The sequence below is a fragment of the Manis javanica genome, chromosome 2 (assembly GCF_040802235.1).
Source record: "Manis javanica isolate MJ-LG chromosome 2, MJ_LKY, whole genome shotgun sequence".
Taxonomy (NCBI): domain Eukaryota; kingdom Metazoa; phylum Chordata; class Mammalia; order Pholidota; family Manidae; genus Manis; species Manis javanica.
Window position 1 is genome coordinate 152,676,387 of NC_133157.1, and position 12,575 is coordinate 152,688,961.

The 12,575-nt window shown below is 42.2% G+C and overlaps 1 long non-coding RNA gene across 1 annotated transcript; it reads left to right on the forward strand.

The window, feature by feature from the left end:
* The first annotated feature begins 539 nt into the window (after positions 1-539).
* LOC108410220 (uncharacterized) lies at positions 540-10,491 on the forward strand. Its single transcript, XR_001856446.3, has 3 exons — positions 540-899; positions 5,331-5,558; positions 7,306-10,491. It is a non-coding gene; the product is annotated as an uncharacterized lncRNA (long non-coding RNA).
* Positions 10,492-12,575: the final 2,084 nt, after the last annotated feature.

A 12,575-nucleotide genomic window follows, 5' to 3' on the forward strand; every position in this document is an offset into this window, starting at 1 on the left:
AGATTTCATTGCTTTCCAAGGCGAAGGGTTGATAGAAAGGCTCCATTTTAAAGCAATGGAAGATCATATGACTATGACCTTGACGTGTGAAAGGGGGTGGGTCGGGTGGATTGGGCCCAAATCCTTGGCCTCTCCATTCCTGGGGCGTCCTAGGCCCTTTCTAAGGACGCCAACAAGAAGAGGTATATTTTCAAGGGTGCCCATTAGCACTTAGTATTCGCTGAAGTTGAGAACTTGGTATTTTCATATTACTTGAAATACATGATTTAATTATATTCCAAAAACAAATTAAAGACAGGCCTTCTACGCAAATTGGAGGCAACTAAATGCTCTTTTGTGCCTGCAGCCCTTGGGTTGTTACAGAGGCTGCTGATGCATGAGAAGTAAGTGACTGATTTAACTCATTGGGATGCAGGAAGCGACCTGCCCTCTTTTGAAAAAGCGAGAGAGAGAGAGAGAGAGAGAGAGAGAGAGAGAGAGAGAGAGAGAGAGAGAGAGAGAGGAGAGAGAGAGAGACTTGGAGCTGTGGAAGAGAGAGAGAGGGAGGGGAGAGGAGGGAAAAGAAGGAGAGAGAGAGAGATTAAACGAGAACGCAGAGGGAGGGAGGCAGGAAGAGACCAAACCCCCGCTTTACTGCGCTGAAAGCTTCTGAATTTCAAGCACAAAGTAGAAGGATCCCCACACGGCAATGAGCGTCTTTCTTCGGGCTGCGTGTGCACAGCGTAGACAATGAAAATCTCCATCCCCCTCCCCCATCCCCGCTAGGCTACAAGACTTTTGTTGTCGTCCCTTCTCAACGATGGAAGATTTGCAAAATCAAATATATAGAGATGTGCATATATTTTGTAACCAACCAACCAAACGTGCTGAGATGTGGATTACCCAAACGCGCACAGGCTGTAAGTACGATCTTTTCCTGCTTTACCCGAGCTCTGGGTCTCCGGCTGGACTGAGAGTGTGCGCTTTGTGAGTCGGGGCGCCGGTTGTGTTTGGGTGTTTTCATTCACAGGGGCTTCCTCGAAGCTTGCGCTTTCCGCACGTGAGCGGGTGAAGTGTTCGCAGGTTGTGGGCGTGCGGAACAAGGCACTCTCTGTCTCGGAAACGGCGATTTGAAGCAGCGGGCGGGGGGCGTCGCGAGGCGCGGAGTTGAGGGGTTCCCGCGTCGCGAGCATCCTTGAGAGCCTCCCGCCCGGCTCCTGGCCGCAAGGTTAGTTCCTGGCACTGGATGGAAATCAGGTCACGGAGTTCCCAAACTCCCGAACTCCCAGACGTGCTTGGGAGACGGGATGGAATTGAGGGGGAGGGAGGGAATGCGCGCGCCCCCGGCCTAGAAGGGAGACGCGGGCTGCGGCGGCCGGGCCCCTCGGATTTCAGGACTTAAGTCTTGCCAGGGTTAGCTGGCTAGCTAGCATTGCGCCTTCGCTGGGTCTTCTATCTCCATCTCAAAAGAAGGACCTTCTTGTGACAAGGGCTGAGTGAAGGTGGAAGGGTGTCTCAGAGTGCCCAGGTGGGAGAAACCGGTTCTGCGGTAGGTTTTTTTTGGCCTCTTGAAAATGTGCAAGAATTCCGCGGGCCCACGCTTTCTTTGTGTGCCGGGCAGCGCCGAGCGCTTTGTGCTACACAAGGAGAAAATGGCGAGTCCTATTGTGTTTAGGCCATTTTCTTCCGGCACAAGGATTTTCCTAAGTTCTAAATACTTCTTCAGAAAGTAGCCTTCTCGTGTCCGGGAAAACGTGAATCACTGAAGTCCAGCCCCGTGGCCTGCCGTGGGCACCAACCTCTGTTTGGGCAAGAGCCTGTTTTCTTACTGTTGGGATACTTGTGTAATCAGAGCAAAAATATGACCAGTTTGTGCAGGTCGGTGCCCATCAGATATCCGCAGTGGCTCTCAGGGATTCAGAAAATAAATGTCTGTTGGTATGCGCTTGTATACATATATAGTAAGTACATACTTATGATAATCAGAAGTGAAAGGTAAAAGACGAAAAACAATTAAATGCTGGGAGAAAGGGGGGCAGGTTTTTTTTTCTTTCTTTATTCTTTCTCCCCCTTGAGGAAACCCCAGGAGAGGTTAAATGTTACTCTGCCAGGTCAATCTTGCTTTTTAACCTGAAGGTGAAAAGTTATTTTGGACAGAAGGAATTACTAAGTAGCCTTAGGTACTCAGCATATGGCTTCTTAACTAGAAAAAAAATTACAGGGTGTAAGAGAAGGGATTTATTTTAGTTCAGTGTTTAGTGCTCATGTATGTGTGTGTATGTGAGATATATCTATGTCTATACCTACCTAGAGAGAGTGGAGAAGGTTGTTGTTTGGCTTTTTGTTATTCTTAAGTTGTCATTTTTGTAAACATTACTGTACTTGTTAAACCATTTGTAAAAGTGGATAAGGATGCGTGTACAAGGATATCTATTACTTTTTTGAAAGCAAAAATAAAATTTTTTTTTTTGCAGATTGAAAAAATACTATTTCTTATTTTCTACAAGTCTTCAAACCAAATGGGTGGTGATTTTGTCAGCTCAAAATAATGAAATGCAAACTTTCCCCATCTGTTTCCTGGACTCTCAATATGGTGGCAAATATAGAAAAATGAAAACAGCTGGAATGGGGAGAGAACCTAAAATCTATAGGTGTTTCCCCCTTTGACATTATCTGAAAATGTTAGAGCATCAAATTGGTGCAGAAACATTGTGATTTACATTTTTCAAAATGCACCATTAGCATTCATGTGGATCAAGACCATGGACAGCGAACTAATATTAAGTCACTGAGCAAAAAGAGCTCTAGTAAATTTTCTGAGAGCAGAATAGGAGTCTACATTCAAAACATGTTGGGAGGCAAAAACCTTTGTGATTTTTTAGAAGGAAGTAGATTCCTTTGAAGTATAGCATTTCAAACGTATTCTAGCAAGTTTCAAAGAAATAGTTACTTCTATGCCGTGTCTCAGTCTATGTTGTTTATCCAGTTAAAATAAGATGAGGTCTACCTTTTGTTACTAGCTAATAACAAATTTAAATCCATCTGTTTAAGATGTAGGCACTTTCTTATAAGGCCTTGAAGCAGCGTGAGAATAGAGAAATTTTACTGATTTAGGCAGCATTAGCTGAATGACACTAGAGCAAATTAAATTGATTTTTATCAGTGACTGAATTTCTAAATGCATAAAACTGGAAAAATTACATGCCACTTTGATAGACAGGGATAATTTGAATGGAGATATAATCCAGGCACTACTACTCCTGTTTAGGCATTTTATCTATAACCAACGGTGCAATGTTGTGGGCAAACATTTCTTTTTCATGTATACTTATTTGATCATTTGGGGCACAGGATTGGTTAAGCATGGCTCTGTATCAGAGATCAATTATTTTGTTTTATATATTGTTTGAATTGCCTTTATTCCCTTACAGAATTGAACTTCACTTAAAGCCATTTCATTTGTGAATTACATAACACATTCAAAATTGCTCATTTAAATTTCCAATTTCGTCTGTCCTTTGGCTTATTTTATAATCTGCCTTCAGTTGTGAGCTGTAAAGGCCTGGGGAATCATATAAAGCAAAAACAATATGCAAATTCGATAAAATAGTTTGTATTTGAATTTGAATTTTAAAACATCAAATTAAAGAGTGTTTAGGGTTTATAAATTAATGATTGGTCTTTATTCATCAGATCTGGTTATAGAATGCAGTTACCTGGATGTATATATTCTTAAAATTAGATGCTAGATATGTTTTGGACAAGGACACACGCAGACAGCTGCTTTTTTTTTTTTTTTTTTTAAACAAGGTCTTCAAAGTACTTGAAAAGCAAGTGCAATAATCAGGACCATGGTGAGGTCCCGGTGGCTAACTGAGCGGTGGCCCAGAGCTCTGGTTGGAACGCAGAGTTCGGTTGGGAGATGGTCATTGTTTAGAAAGGCACATTCGTCGGGAATGGCATTCGTGATAAGATTAAGCATAAATCTGAAATTTAGCCTTGGTAAAGGACGGCGGCATTGGCGAGAAGAGGAGATGCAGATAAGCCCTGCTTCTGCCGCTTGCGCACATAATTAAGAGGCCGCCCCTCATCTGGAGCGTGGGTTCTGTCCTACCTAAGATGCTTATTTTGCTTTTGCTTGGCCAATCATGTGTGAGCGATCAAGAGCCCAAGAGCTTAGAATTTGGGGTCTAGATGAGACGTACAGAGGGTGTCGGCTCTTGTCTCCATTTTAGGGAGAGGCAACCGAAAATGATAACTTTGCCTTGCCTTGGGCAAGCCTGAGCATTGACTGTAGGGCTATGGGGAAAGGCCGGGGAGTTTGGGGGTATGTCGTCTTAGAGGGCTGTCTTTGGGCCACTGTGTTGCCGCCGTGGGAGTAAAGGCAAGGGCAGGGCGCGCGCCCTTTGCTGTTCCCAGGAGCAGTTACTGGGGGCTAAGCGCCTTCTGCGGCTCTTTGGTTTCAAGGACACAGCGAGCTACTCAGGACTTTGGGAGCCAACATCTGTCTGACTGGTGACGTCAGCAGCCCGTGTAATCCTCTTGTGCTGAAGGCAGATGCCTTATTTGTTTGGCTGGAGCGAGCCATTAATCCCTAATTCTGGATCAGCAAGCGAGGGGGAAAGACCGGACTGCTCCGACCCACCCCCTCCCCACCCCCACCTCCACCCTAAAGCACCTTATACCGCGGAAGCCTCTCAGCCTCCTCTTTCCTCTGTGAACGGCTGAGCGGCGATTGAAAAGGCTTTGGTCCTCTGCATGTCTGAGCAGAGCTAGTAGGTCTTTCTCCTTCGGGTTTCTAGGGCTATGTGTATATGTAATTCTTTCCCTCATCGATCGTTTCGATTTTCTTGCTGGGACTTGCCGGTCTCTTGCAGTTCGCAGCGTCCTAAACCAAGAAGGGGTGGAGATTGGAGAGTGCAGACCCGAAGTGTGGTGTGAGGGAAGGGAAGAGACTGGGAAAGGAGGGCATAGGACGCAAGAACGGCTGGACTGTACTGAGGATCCTCTGCGGACGCGTTTTGACAGTTCCAGCTCCCGAAATCTCTTCTCTGGAGGCCGCGTAGCCGCAGCATCTGGCCCCCACCTCACGGCTTCCGCTGCCGGGACCTTCGCGCACTGCCACCTCGCTTCCCCTCCCGGGCTGCGCGCGCCGGGCTCCGCGCGCCGTGGGCCTCTCAGCGCCCGGCTGGAACCTGGGGACCGAAGTCGCGGCAGCCGGCTAGGGCCCTGTGCTCCCGTCACCTTATCTCCCTCGCTTGCGCCCTCCCTTCTCCTACCCTTTCTCCTCAGCCTCCTCCTCCTCCCTTCTGCATCCCTCTTTAATTCCATACTGTTACTCTGTTTTTCAGGGGCGCCTTCTCGGGTCTCTGCGCTAGACCGGCTCTAGGCGCCCTCTCCAGCCGCAGCTGGGCTCTACACCGCCCCGGAGCCGCTGTGGCGCAAGATCCTCCCTCCCTCGGATGCTGGAGCCGGATCGGGCCTGTCCCTCGGGCCGACCTCGCCGCAGGGGAAGCCGCGAAAAGAGCCACTGAACCCACCGCCTCCTGCCTGCAGTGCAGAGGGCACCACCCGTAGAGGTCAACTCCCCTCACCCCTTCCTCTCTCCTGCTTCCCCTCCCTCCTCCGGGCCCTGGTTCCTCCGTCCTCCAGACTCCTGTCGCAGTCTGCGGAGTGCGCGTCCGCCGCGCTGCTCTGAACCGTAACCCCCGGTGGGGCGCAGACCCGAGGTCCGCTCTTCCCGGCAGGGGAAGCCTTAGGACAGCCTTTTCTCTCTGCAGCAAAGCTGTAGCCAGACCAGATGGGCCTCCCAGCCCTCTCGGGACTAGGCAGGTGCGGTTGAGTTAATTTTTCCGCAATACAAAGAAAGATGACCCAGCACGTCCTTGGACTCTCATCTCTTCCCCAGATCTCCCATCCAAAACCGCGGTAACGTTATCAGAGGACACAGAGACTAGGCATATCTGGGTATTTATCTTACAAACACAGACGCATGATTATTTCCCCTTTGATGTGCTGGATGTCATTCCCAACAGTAGGAAATGATGGGCAAAACTTTCTGCAGCAAAACAAGCAATGGCGCGGTCCTAAAAACCTGCTTCAAGTGACTTAGAAGAGAAGCAGGGCGAATCAACTCGGTTAATTGCCTTCAGTAAAATAACACGATTACGAAATTAGATCTGTACCAGAGGGGTAATTAACTTCGATCCACGCCGTCATTTGAAAACTAGATTTATAGGCGAATGTATGTTTTTAGGTGTGCTGTAAATGGCATGCAGATATATGCATATGTATGTATACGCAGACACATGCATCGTCTACACTTCCACAGAGCAGACTAATTAGCAGCGGCTCTGGCAGCTGCGGCAGGAGGCGAGCTGAGACGCGAGCCGGGCTTATGAGTTATGACTTCGGGGGAGTCGTACGGACTCAGAGCTTGGAGGAGGGGGAAGGGCAGGAGAAGACGTGTGGTGTTCGCAGTGGGTCAGTTACTTTCCAGATCAAGATCAGACTCTGCCCTCCGTGTTCACAGCGGACCTTGATTTAATGTCATACAATTAAGGCACGCGGTGAATGCCAAGAGCGGAGCCTACGGCTGCAGTTGAAGGACCCCAAAGCCTCATGATAAGAAAGGGAAAAAGGCAGTTACAAGGGGGTTTCAGTGGTGATAGAAAGAACCCATCCTCTGCCGCATAAAGACCCTCAAACTGATTCCAAACCCAACCTAGTGTTGTGGCGAAGCAGAGGGTCATAGTTTTAAGTAAAAGCCTCGGAAATCCTCAGGCAAATCCCTCAGGGGGATTTTAAAGGAGCTTCAATGACAGGTGTCAGGAGAACAGTAGTTTCCGTTTTATTCTAGAGAGTCGAGCGACTATAAAGCAGTTGTTTAAAGAGTAGGTAGTGTGATTGATTGTAATCCTGGGCGAAGCTGCGGAAACAAAACAGAAGAGAGAGCATAATAACCACCTTGCGCAAGAAACCTCCAATGTCTCAACTCTTTCGCGAAGCTCGGAACATCCTCCGTCCCCTGCCCCACAACTTCCTTTCTCTTCCTAGTCACCAGTCGGCCTTGCCTGGCTTTAAAAAGCCAAGATAATTTACTGTTTCGGCGTAGTCACAATGGCCAAATCAGTCAGAAGTGTAGGGCAATGGAAAAAGGCCAGGCCAGAAACTTTAGAAGAACTTGGTGGATTAATTTTTGGAAGCCAGTGAGGTGGACTTTGGTAAGGTAGTAGTTCCGCACCGTGGCTTTGGAGCCAAAGAGAAACCCAGGCTGATCAGGAAAGCGGGCCTTGATAGATGTCTTTGTTCTGCCTTGGCCTGCAGGGGCTGGGAACAAAGGAGAGGAGCTAAGAGGATTCACCAAAGTAGCCGCGCCGCTTTCGCCTGGTGCTGTCCGCGGTGCTGACCACAGCCCTCCTCTCCGTAATCTCACCAAAAAGCAATACGACCGTCCCGCACCCACCTAAAAGAGTAACAGGGACTAGGTAATTTGCGAAAGAACAATAAAATTATGGAAGTGCCGAATATAGCGAAACCTAATATTTTACCGGAATAGTCCACTCTAGCTGTTGCCATATTTGGCTTGTACTTTTCGGTTTTCGTGCAGTTATACACATAGAGTTATTGTGTGTATATTGGAAAACAATTTCAGTTTCTTTAGGCTGAAACCCGAATCTAAGCAGTGGGCATCAAGAACTTGCAAGAAAGAGAATGAGAAGAAGCTTCTATTTTGTTTTTCTTAAGTCATCTTCCTCAAAACATGCAAACAAACGTAAGGTCTTCAGCTATGCTCCTTAACAGTGCCGGTGTAGTCCCCAAAGGGACTCGCGATGGACGCCAGTGTGGGCTTCCAGACTTCCCAGAAGTGATGGGGACCAACTAGGGAAGACGAAGTAGAAGCCCTCCCACCCTGCAGCCTCGGGCCAAGCTAGCATCAGGGCAGCTTTCCTAGGCGATGCACAACTCAGAGCTCTGCAGACCGCTCCAGTGCACCGAACTTGCTTTGCGCTTCCCGGCCGGCGGGAGGCACTGCAGGGGCAGCAGGCCTGAAACCCGCACTGCGGAAAAAACACCACAGCGGCTTCATCCTCCTAGCTCCAAGAGACGGAAAACGTCAGGGTGGTTTACTAAATCTCAGGCAGTGAAGATTCGCTTTACGAATCGAGGGTCAAATGGGTCAGTATTAATATATTCAATAAATCTGTATATCTCATCATATTTCATCGTGCTGACCTGGATATTGAATGCATTAAATATAAATAATAAAAATTTAAATGCCCTGAATAATGAATCAAAGAGACAAGAGAAAGAGAAACAAAAATCAACCAATTTCTAACCAGACTGGGGTCCCGAAAGAAATTACTACATTTGCTTGAATTTGTTTAAAAATTCACAAACATAAACAATGTCAAAATTAGGAATGGATAAAACACTCCAGATTGGCAATAGAGGCAGCAACACCAACTTTGATCCAGACACAGAAATGGGCCATAAATGGGTCATACATTTCATCCGATTTGTTCGTTTACTCCTGAATGATGGAGGTATATCAAATGATTCAGAAAATAAAGTGCAATATCCTCAGCAGGAGATACTCTCATCTCCCTCCTTCAGGGTGGATTTAATTTGCCTGTGATTTTAGAACTCTGTGAGTTAGGTCTTTCATGTCCATTAATGATTAGGTTTATATTTCATTTTATATAACTTAGGAGGGAATAGGTAAAACACTGGGACAAAATGGGCTCTTCGAATGATGAAAGAAAAGCATCGAGGAACATTTCTCTTTTGCCAATTAAGAGCAGTCATTGGAAATTGGAATGGATTTAAAGCAGTACATATTATCATGGAAGCCTTGTTTTCCTTCCAGTGTTCATGCTTCTGCACTGATCTCCTGCATCCACACTCCCTCGGATATTTCACGAAGCAACAAGGGTCCAAGACTGCAAAATACTCCTGCCCTAGTTGCATTATAATTCATATTACATAATAGGAAACACACCTAATCCCCCTCACTCTAATCCTTCCTGTTTAGGGCAATCTAAACTCCTCCTCCAGAAAGATTAACCAATTTTAAAATTATTTGCTAAACAGAAATGAAATGCATGATGTAAAAGAAGGTAAAATACCACTTAAATAAGGTAACACAATTTAGTGTTCTTGTTGCCGTGAGTAAATCTAGAGTGGTTATTGATCCGGAATATTTCTATATTTTTAAGACTGTACTTTCTACTTTTTAAAAAATAGTTCAGTTTAATGACCTTTGCCAATCTGTCTGCTATGAAAGCGTGTGCTCAGCATTTTTGCAATAAAACAATGCAAGCTTCACAATTGGAGAACTTGGGCACAGCAGTGTCATGTGGGCCCCTTGACAATCACAACTTTCATTTGATAGTCTGAAATTAAAGCTTCTCAGAATAATTTAGGAAGAGCTTGACCCTTTGAGATGCTCAAAGACAACCCTCCAGAGAAACATTTTAAGTTTCCTTCCTGGGAACAAGATACTAGCTCAGTGCACCAGAAGGTAGATGGCGTCAACAATGCCAGCACGCCCTCTGCTGCCCAAAAGCTGCAGGACATCAGTTACAAAAGCTAGATGACACTGAATCGCAACAAATAGTGACAACATTAAGCTCCTAGAAACATTTAATCTGTGAAATTTTAAAACTCTCGTCGTATCGTACTTTTTGAGAAGGCCGCCTGATTTTAATTTTGACCGAAGCTCCTTGGATAATTTCTATTCTGGACAGTAGTGAAAAGTCAATGCTTTAGTTTTAAATCTGTCATGTTATTTCTTTTATTACATTTTTGTACCTTTCGTCTCTTAAATTTTACATAGAAATAAATTACAAATTGGAGTGAAAAACCTTGTGTTCAATAGGTGAGTAGAGAAGACTTTTCCTAGTTTCTCCAGATAACTAAGATCTCATAAAGGAAAAAAGTAAGACAGAGATAACAAATAGAGGTTGCTTAATTTTTTTTAAATTAAGGTTTGAGGTAAAGTATTGTTTTCTTGCTTTGATAATTAACCCAGATTTTTCTCAGACATTAAGTGTGGGACTAAAAAAATGAGGTATGTTTGAGGAAGAAGTTGAAAAATTTGCTTCACGCTAATATATACACTCTTTTTACCCTTGAAATCTTTGTGATGAATTTATTATATCCATACTTAGTCTGCAAAGACTTCTTTAGAGAAGAACCCACTCGAAGTTGAAGTGATCTGATATGGATGCAGCATATAGATAAACTCATAACAAATGTTATTTGCATTAAAAATGAGTTTTTCAGTATGGAACAAACTCTTCTTAAATGAAATGGAGATTTTTTTAAATAAGGTTAAGAACCTTTTAAAAGTTTTATGTTATAGGATTTATACTGATTAAAATAAATGTATAGCTGTATTAATTAAATGTAAATTTCAAAATTATAGCTTTTTTCTAACCACACACATCTTTGCCATGAAGACTATTGTTGACTATATCAATGCTAATGTAATAAAATGCTTCTATTAATTTTGTGGTTCTTAAATTTATCTTGTAAAAATAAAGTTCTATTTATTTTATAGTGTCAGAGTGTGATATTTAGTATCACTTATTTTAATCCTAGTTTTTAAATTAAAATTCTTACAAGAATATTATAGTTACTGAGAATTTTAAACTGAAACTTTTAAAATCATATAATTTTATAATTTGGTATAATAGAAAAAAGTCTGGATTAAATATTAAACTAAATTAAATATTTGGCCAAATATGTAAAATTTCATGTAACTTTAGGTTTAATTGTCTTATGAAAGCTACTTCTCCAAAAAATGCATTTATAAATTTATAGCATAATTGAAATTTTAAAATAAATCATTAGAATTTTATATTTTCATTCCAAGTGTTCTTTAAAAAAGTAAAAATACTATGTTTTTTCTGCTTAATTTATGTTTATTCCTAAATAAATTAGTATTTCAATCAGGAGAGAGTGAACACAGTGATATAATTTTGCTATATTCCTAATAGTTATTATAAGTTTAAAACCAACTACTAAGTAAATAAAATGCATAACAACGTCAAACTTTTTTTTCTATTTTAAAAACCTCACTCAATTCTTTAAAAAAAATAATGGAAGAGAACCTTATAGCTAAAGAACTTCTCAGATGTCCAACAGATGCTGCCCAATGTGAAACGTAGGCAAATATTTGTCATTCAAATTCGTATCTAAGAGTTTTTAACCTCTTTTTATTTTGTATTTGTGTACAGGTAACATATTGTAACTTAATCACTCCTAACTTCTTCTGGCTATTTAGAATCCATGGAATATTCACTTTTCTAGGAATAATATTCATCTAAATGATATATTTATGAGAATCATTAATAAAGGCAACTAATCACTAATATTTTTATTCAAGAATTAACCGCAACAATAATTGCAGCTTTATATATGCCCATTCTTAGATGAAATTTATATAGAGTTTAAGACTTGTTGACCACAAAAATAAAAGTTATAATTGCAGAACAGACTTTAGCACACTCAGTATTTTTCACCCAGTATTCAGACTCAGCTGTCACTGAAGTTTCAATCGGTTGCAATTAACTAGTATAACACAGAAATATAGCTGAGTAGAAATTGAAAACGTAATACTTTGAGATGGAATGAAATTGGAATGTTAAGAAATTGGAATTGACTATCTTTTAGAAGATTGGTAGTTGCAAAGTTCAGGGAAAATATTTACACTGAAGAACAAATAGCCAGGAAAGTGAAAGAGCCTGGTATTAGAAGCAGAAGCTGCTACCAAGGCAAAATAGGATGAAATGGGAAGAAATTTAGCTTAGAGATACATATATAAAGAAGTTTGATTTCAATTTTAATTTTAATATTTCAATAGAAGATATTATTTTAGAATAAATTATTAGATATTGCCTCAAGGATTGTTTCTTCATTGGAGTATGTTGCAATTTTTATCTTACTGTGTTAAAGAAAGACAAAAAATTAAAGTCAAATTAGCAAAATACTACTTTATTAGTCAACTCATCTCATGGATTGAAAGGTAGAATTATCTTTTTTCCTTCCCTAGTTGTTCATCAAACTTTTTTAACTATGAAGAAGATATTAATTTAAAAAATGCAATTATAAACTTGGTATAAATAATAAAAATATCATAAGATAACATATGTTGAACAAAATATCTTCCTCCTGTCAGTTTGTTTAAATACTAAACAGTGATATGTAAAAAAGAAACTTGGTTTGGTAAATTGTTCCTTACTGATTTCAGTGTTCTAAGCAGTAGTCACAATATACTTAGATAGACAGGATACTTAATTGGAACCTTCTCAGGAGTTCTCAGCAGGTGATGTTAGTGTGAGAAGTCCCAGACTGACATGCTAAACACTAAGAACAGTGGCCAAGGTCAATTCAAAGGTTATGAAGTTTGGGCTGCGGTGAAAACATTAAGTGGAGAAAGGTGTTCTCTTGCTCAGACCTGTATGATGTCAGTTTTCTAGATCAGATGAACTTCTCCTTTTTCAGGATGTCTTGGCCAACTCTGCTCTCAGTTCCCAGAATAGCTGCCTACAGTAGTTGTCCATTTTAATTGTCCTGACAATATCAGATAA